Source organism: Tyto alba, unplaced genomic scaffold (assembly GCF_018691265.1).
Source record: "Tyto alba isolate M040663 unplaced genomic scaffold, T.alba_DEE_v4.0 Super-Scaffold_8, whole genome shotgun sequence".
In the NCBI taxonomy this organism is placed as follows: Eukaryota; Metazoa; Chordata; class Aves; order Strigiformes; family Tytonidae; genus Tyto; species Tyto alba.
In genome coordinates this window covers 5060192-5066248 of record NW_024881329.1, presented here as the reverse complement: position 1 = coordinate 5066248, position 6057 = coordinate 5060192, and positions in this window count along the sequence as shown.

Genomic DNA, 6057 nt, shown 5'->3' with positions numbered 1-6057 from the left:
GTTGTCATCTTGACTATACTAGAGCCCAATATGGGCTACTGAACTTTTTTACTTCTGACTAAACGTGACTGTTAAGACTATAAGATGCATTTACTACAAAGACAAATCAGAGTGACAATATGTATTCAAAGCAAGCACAGCAGTGTTCAGTACGGCAGAAGAAATTCCCATTAGCCTGCATGATGGCTTCATACTACATTTTGCCACCATTAGTATGATGCTAAAACATGATCATGTGATGTTGGGCGGATAATTCTTGCAAATTCCTACAGATGAAGAGATGTATTTGTATAGCCAAGTCTGTGCTTGTTCTGTGCTGCTGCTCCATTTATGCAAGAGGGGGTTTTTCTTTAACTGATGCGTGGAAGTCAGCAGCTTCTTTTTACCCAGTGTTTCTGGATTTTTGTATTATGCTAATATTTTGGTAAAAGCTGAGTTTCAGTTAAATGTCACTGTCTGCACCAGAATTCTGTTTGGAAATGTATGCATATTGTTAAGCCTAGTTTCCTTGTCTGCTTTTGCAGATAGATGCATGATACCTGCTCTGTGATGTTAATGTGGTTCTGCTACAAGAAATGACTGGGCTCGACAAGAGACGCCCATTATTTTTGACAGGGTGGAAATGTCACTAGGAATAAACAGAAGTACATACAGCATTTGGGGGATGAGGTGCACATCTTCTCAAGAGTTACCTCTTGTGATAAATAAACTGTTCCTCTAAAATTTAGATTTAGGGTATGGCTTTATTAAGCCTACTCCTCTTGTAAGTGCAGGCAGCTCCCAGAAAGATCAGGTAGTTTTGTTCTCCCCCACTTCAAAGCATTTGATCTATCAATTCTGTGGCCAAATTTCAATTCTTCAGTGAAAGCTGTAACACCTTTTATCGTATCAGAGGGCTAGGTTCAAGAAAATGTGTCTGATTGATATTCTAACTGTGCCTGAAGCTATGACAACGTGTTTGAGTATTAGGCTGCACTGAGACTTCATTTAAAAAACTCATAGACAGGAGAGTTTTGAATATGGAACTAATTCAGCTTTGCTTTGAATCAGTATTTAGTGTTCCTGGAAAGACCAGGCAAAAGGGTTAGCACGGTGGAAAAGCTTCAGTGCATCAGAAGAGCATTTTACAGTTCAAAGGACTGTTGTCTATAATCATTATGGGGGTGGTGTTGCAATAGCTTTAAGTTATTATAGCGATATCAGGCTATCAAAATGTACCTTAATTAACAGAATGGGGGGGGGGGGGGCGCGGAAAGAGGACTGATACTAAATTCAACAGTTTTGCCTAGAGACTGTACAGGCAAGGCTGCTATGCACTTCATATTGCTTTTTCAGGTATTGTGGCAATAAGGCACAGGCCCCTCCTGAAGTAAGGGAGGTAAACTTAATATTCTTTCTTCTACATTGTGTTCCCCTTTTCTGTAGCATGGTCCAAAACCCAGATTCATTCCTTAAGTTTTGAAACTGAATCATCATGCATTATATTACTATTGGAATCTTTATACTGACTTGTATTTTTAATGAGAATTCATAAAACTTGTATCATTGGCATTGATCTAAGATTTGTAGAATAAACCCTACTGAATTCTAAAGTCAAGTCTTCTCTAATGTTTAGGCTGTGTTTTCTGATGTTTAATTAAATCCCAGACAGGCTCCATTCAGGTCTAAATTAAGAGAGCTCTGTGTAGAGCTAGCTCAGCTGTCCCTTCATGCTTGTAGAAGAGGTCAGGAGCAAAAGGGTTACAATACAGTTACTATCAATTATTTCATTTTCAGGGGTTGAAAACGTTTTCTGCCACACAGGGAGTCTGCACCATTACCAGTGCTGCTGTCCCTCTGGTCCTCATCTTACCAAAGGCAGTTTTAAGTCTCCAGGGATTAGTGCTCTGCTTGTTCCATATACTGATCCAGCAGCTGTTGGTTCAGGAGAGCTGCACAGGCTGCTTTGTCAGCTTTGCTAGTAATGGAGAAAGGATAACTTAAAGCAGATATTAACGCAAGTCTGGCTCAGCTTAGTTTTAGCCTGTAAATTTCAGCAGAGGAAAATACTTAGATGCAGCACAAAAAAGGCTGGACTATTTCTCTCTCAACAAGAGCTCTACCCCAGCCAAGGACAGGAAGCAACATCTTTCCACTGGAGCCAGTCCTGCAAGTAGTTTCTTTATCTGGAAAGTCACTTGTGTAAGCAGGGGAAGTGACCACAAGACAGCCTAAGATCTGGTTTTCCATTATCCATCCTGTTTCCCTTTCTTAAGGGAAGAGCCTACCCAAGCATCCCTGCTCTCTGCAGGCAGTGTATTAAGTGGCTTTGGGGCCTTTGTACTGCAGCACAGTTTCAGCATGTGAGCCACGGTATCCCAAACCTGTTCCCAAGCTCTCCCTTACCTTGGGGCAAGAGCTGGAGTGCAATCCAAATGGAACACAGCAACGTCAGTCTGAATAGTGATCAGACATCACTGGTGATCTAACACTGATCGTCCATAATTGACCCTGATAACTAATGGCATATGTGTTCCTGCAGTAGAGTTTAAAGCCTGGGGAACTTAAATTACCTAACCCAATCTCCTGGATCTTTTTCAGGACACTGCATTTCCCCTCAGCTACCTCTAAACACATCATCTCCCCAGAAGATAACCAAGTCCTTGTCTGTAACACTGAGACCAAGCAAACTCATCGCTCTCCGTGGTAACAGCCTAGATAGATAGAAAACAGCATATCAGGGCTCTTTTGGGCTGTCTGCTGTGGGAAAGACAAGACCCAAAGGTGCAAGATGCAGCCAGAGCGGTTGGTCAGACTGAAGGAGCAGTTTGGCTGGAGAGTGACGGGCCCGCTCAAGGGCACGGGGCAGAGCCCAGACACCTCCACACGTCCAGCCCCCGGGCAGCCCCAGCTCGCTCACCAAGGGAGGCCACTATGTTTGCATCTCCCAGTTCCCGCCACCACACAGCATCCCTTTGCCTTTATACTGCCCTCCAGGCAGCTTTAGGATCACATCGGGGTGGCAGAGTGCCACAACAGTGATGTGACAGACACCTTGAGGAACGCAGCCGAGGCTGGGGCTCTTTGCTGGCATTTTCCCAGCCCACATGCCCTCAGCTGCTGTGTTTCCCACACAGTGAGCATCCCCATCCCCTCCAAAGCCTGACAGCTCTCTGGTCCTACTACTGCCACAGAAGTCCACACACCCTTTATCCTGGTAAAGCCAAACTACTCCTGTAGTTCAGGTGCCAGCATATCCCCAAGGAAAACATGTTCTAGACTTACACAGACCCTGTCCTCCATGTCTGCTAAGATCCCCTATAATGAGGTTGCTTTGTTATCTCACCCACAGATCTCACAAACCACAAATTCAATCTGAAGCTTTGAAAGGCAATGTCGTGTCCCCCCCCTAAACATCAGCTAAACCTGGACACAGCTTTGTTCTCTAGAGTGTTGGCATCCACACATCCCCACTCCACCCCCTTCCAACCTCAGTTCATTCACAGGCACAACATGACAAGCCATCACTTCACTACCATTACTGCATGCAGCAGAAGCAGCCTCCAGCACTGCTAACACCCCCCACTTCCAAGCACCACCCTCCCTGAGGGCACTGCTGCCCTTCATGCTCACCCACACGCCTGCCCATCAGCTCTTCGGCACAATGCTGTCTTCACCACACTCACACCATGCCTTGTACCCTGGGGATCCCAGATCCCTTCCGTGTAACCTCCCTGGGACTCAGCTGCCAACACGATCGCTGTGCATGCCGAGCCGTGCATTTCATCCCCTGAACCATAAGGGAAAATGTTGTCCTGCTCTTTGCAGCACTCATACCTCTCTTTTCTACCCTGCAACTACCAATCTGCATCACCTCAACAGGACCTTGACTGCAAGTTGCAGAGAAGAGGGAAGGATTTGAGCATAGCCAAGCTTAAGCTTCTGTTAAAAAGACAAGACCCTCTCTGGGAATTGGCCAGAGATGACCAGACTTTCTGGGGCAGGAGCTGCCTGTTTACAGGTACAGCACCAGGAGCATTGGCCTCAGGTGGGACTTCGAGCCCGTCACATGAATCACAGCAGCGTGTTCACTTCCTCCCTGACCTAACCTGCAGCCTCTCCACCTACAGCAGACGGGCTGATCCGGATAAAAGAGCGTTGATAATAACTTTATTTGACATACAGCGTGTCCCATGATCAGAACTGACAACTCAGAAGCAACAGCCCTATAGCAGCCACTTCCCTGTAAGCCCTCCCCTGTTTCTACCTTTGCCCTACTTCTGCAGATAGTACATTAAGGAAATAAGTACCAAGTTGTAAAGCCACGTGCTTGCTGACAACCCCAGAGCCCGGGCACGGCTCCCCTGCCTGCTACCTGTGCAGGCACCATGCTCCCCTCCCTTTCCGGGCACGAGCTGATCATCAGGTGGAGCCGAGGGACGAGGAGGGATGCTGCCGTCAGGCTGGTGCGTTTTGCTGGGCGTGCACTCAGCAGGGGCAAAGATTGCACGGCCAGAACCAGAGAGCAGCTATCCCAGCTGGTAAGCACCAAGCATCCTGTTTTGCAAGAACAGGCCACACAAAGTATGTCCCTATGAGAAATGCTTCGCAGCAGTGCGGCATGGGCACCCAGGGGCCCTCAACAAGCTCTGTATGGAGATGTTATGTCACCAACAGCAGAATGCTTCCTTTTGCTCTGCATCCCTGCTGAGCTCTGGAAATCACACCCTCAAAGGCTTTCTGCCTTCCTTCAGGTGACCAAATTGCTCCATTAAACCTGGCTTGGGCAGACTCTGCTATGATTCCAAACAACAGGAATTTCAGGAGTGTGGTTGTGGTGCTGTTAAGGTGGGCATGGTACCAGACGCACCTAATATTGTAACAAGGAGCCAGATGACTGGTTGAAAATAGTGGAATTAAGATGACAGCAATCTCATCGGTAATTTAAGGAGCCACAGCAAAGGCCAACTAGCAAACTAAAAGAGTGCTCGATAAAGACCACCCAGAAGCAGTGAGCTCACTGAGACTCCCAAGGCTTGTCTGTCTCACCAGCACCTCTTCTATCTAAGAAGAAAAGGGGATCTCCAGGTTTTACATGCTGAGTGACTGAGTATGGCACTCTTCTGCATGGGACAGATGTGGACAGCAAGGCGGCAGCTATGGGGAAAGACAGCAGTCCCTCAAAAAAGGGACAGGAAAGAAAGAGTTCAGTTGGACTCCAAATGCACTTCAAGTGGGGGTCTTGCCATAATTTAGAACTTACGTTGATCAAAAGCACACTGGGAGCTATTGAAAACTCAGGAGAGATCAGATATTCTCCTTTCCAACCCTCTGGCTAACTCCAGTTCACCAAAATGCCACGTTCTCTCTCTCAAATTCTGTCAACAGCTCCCAAACTGGCTTGTGCTGGTTTACAGCAGCCAGCAGAGTGCTTTTTTAGGGACCTCCGTCTTGGACAGGGATTCTGGGTGCTGCAGAAATGAAACAGTCTTTCTTCATGGCTTGCCACTCCCTTGGGCACAGCTCCTCAACTTATCTTAACAAAAGCAAACATATACAACAGTCCAAAGACGAACACAGGAGTTACTACTAGATTTTGTGATAGCCATTCTCAGGTGATAACCACTACTTTAGACTGAGTAAACACCAACACACCAGCATGATGAACCAGAACAAAAATCAGCTGTCAGAGCTGTGACCCAATCCTTAAATGAGGCCCTATTCAGCTAAAGTAACGGGGATCTCTATCCAGGGATTCGAGATCCATTTTTCCCTGGGGGGGAAATCCCTCCTCTTCATCATGCTCCCCCCATCAAGCACTCCTCTCATTCAAATTTACTAGTTACAGTTTCTAGACCTTACATCACAGAAGACAGACAATTCCCCTTTAGATCCAGAAAGGGGGATGATCCCAGGTCAGAGCCAGATCAAGGCACCTCCTGGCTGGAAAGCAGTCGGGAGATTGCCAGCAATCTCCTTGGTGCTGATCTCTCTCTCATGAGGAAAGACTCCATTGGCAGCACTCCCCAGACACACCAAGCCACACCACTGCCAGGCACCCTGCACACCTAAGCATGT